A 2500-nucleotide genomic window follows, 5' to 3' on the forward strand; every position below is an offset into this window, starting at 1 on the left:
TTTTTTTCTAAGTCCCAGAAATCCGTCACTGAACATCACGACTTACGAAGACATGTTCCCCCGGTCCTCCCATATACGGCACGGGGACAAGTATGAAGAATGAAAATAATGTGTGTATGGAACATATAATGTGCCTGAGAGCACATTTTTTTTCTAAGTCCCAGAAATCCGTCACTGAACATCACGACTTACGAAGACATGTTCCCCCGGTCCTCCCATATACGGCACCGGGACAAGTATGAAGAATGAAAATAATGTGTGTATGGAACATATAATGTGCCTGAGAGCACATTTTTTTTCTAAGTCCCAGAAATCCGTCACTGAACATCACGACTTACGAAGACATGTTCCCCCGGTCCTCCCATATACGGCACCGGGACAAGTATGAAGAATGAAAATAATGTGTGTATGGAACATATAATGTGCCTGAGAGCACATTTTTTTTCTAAGTCCCAGAAATCCGTCACTGAACATCACGACTTACGAAGACATGTTCCCCCGGTCCTCCCATATACGGCACGGGGACAAGTATGAAGTATGAAAATTTTTGGTCACAGCGTGAAATCCCTCTAATGATCATGAAAATAGCATCGGATCACTTATCTGACCATAAAAAGTGAACCAAAACCCTATTTGGACAAACTTTTTGGTCCTATGAAAAAATCACTTTTCATATATGTCATGGTCGAAAATTTTCTAAGTCCCAAAAAATCACATATTCTCGAATATCTCGAAAACTACTTATCGGACAGGGGTCAACCAAGGTGTTTTAGAAAGGTCTTTACTAGCTCTATTTAATGAGCCATAGCGACTTTCAAGTGATTTTTTGACACTTTTTCGCATATCGGCATCCTTGGTTCCCATACTGGCCATAGGCCATAGGGCACCGAACGGCCAACTTTTGGTCCGGGGGTGAAATTTTTTTTTCACGAGATTTTGATGAAAATGGCTTCGGAACGCGTTTCTAATAATGAAAAGTGAAACCAAAAAGTATTTGCGAAGAAAAAATTGTCCTATGAAAAAATCACTTTTTCTTAGGGTACGGGTCAAAAATTTTCTAAGTCCCAAAAAATCACATTTTCTCGAATATCTCGAAAACTACTTATCGGACAGGGGTCAACCAAGGTGTTTTAGAAAGGTCTCAACAAGCTCTAAATAATGGGCCATAGCGACTTTTTAGTGATTTTTTGACAAATTTTGTCATATCGGCATCCCGAGTTCCCATACTGGCCATAGGCCATGGGGCCCCGAACGAAAAAATTTTGGTCCGAGGGTCAAAATTTTTTTTCTCATAAATTTGTTCAAAACGCCGTCGGAACGCGCCTTAGATCATGAAAAGTGAAAAGAAACAGTATTTTGCAAAAGTTGGGGTGGCCTATGACTTACATGGCCACGTCCTAGGTCCGAGTTCCCGAGGTCGTGTTCTTCAGTGGCGGAAAAAAATGGCCACTTGTGGGAGATGCAAAATGTTCATTTTGTATTATAGGGGACACACTATCGAAGCGAAAATTTCAGAAATGGCCTAAAACGTGAAGAAATGATGGGGTATGTACGAAAAGAAGGTTTTTATGGTCAAACGGTGAAAATTTTTTTTTTATGAAAAATTTTGGTCTCCCACCGTTCATGAATTTCTAGGACCAAAAATCGAAAAATTTGAAAACTTCACGATCGAAAGGGAAACGCATATGTGGTGTTCCTAGGTGTGTACGGTGTACGAAAAACGGGTTCACGATGAGATATCAGGCAAATAAGTGGACCTAAAGTGAGTTATACGGGTAAGACGAGGTGTCCAAAGACCGAAATAGGGGTACCAACTGAGAACGAAATGAAGGTCCCCGAAGTCGCCATACAAGTTATAGGAGGTGTCCAAAGTACGAAAAGAGTTCCATATTCGGCTGTTCCTACTATATGGTTCCCTGATTGCTGCTCCAAGGAGTAGTGAGGAAGTGTCCAAAGGTCTGTTGGGGGTATCGAGGTGATACCCTCGACGGACAATATGCACGAAAAGTGGTTCGATGATCTATCCTGTAGGTCGTACGGCAGCCATACCCGGCTGGAAGTACCGCGGTAATTCCGCAATAAAACGTTCGCCAGACGAACAAACAAATTGAATTAGCTCATCGTAGTGTACGGAAACGAAACGAAAATGTAAGGTGATTAGGGATCCGGGAGCAATCTCGCGATCCCATGGTTCGGTGTAAGAAATGATACGAAGTGTTCATAAGTCTCCTCTGGAGGCAGAACCATCGTAGCAAAGTTCGGGAACCCAAGGGTCACAAAAACTCGTAGGACGATATCCACGAATAATCGGGGACTTGTGGGGACTACCGTGCCCTGACAAGTCAACTACACCTTAACTGGTGATGGTCGTCCTACGGGGACCTGCGGGGAACAAAAGGGTCACTAAAACTCGTAGGACAATATCTCCGAATAATCGGGGACTTGTGGGGACCACCGTGCCCTGACAAGTCAACTACACCTTAACTGGTGATGGTTGTCC

This window comes from Anopheles stephensi, unplaced genomic scaffold, assembly GCF_013141755.1.
Source record: "Anopheles stephensi strain Indian unplaced genomic scaffold, UCI_ANSTEP_V1.0 ucontig224, whole genome shotgun sequence".
NCBI lineage: Eukaryota > Metazoa > Arthropoda > Insecta > Diptera > Culicidae > Anopheles > Anopheles stephensi.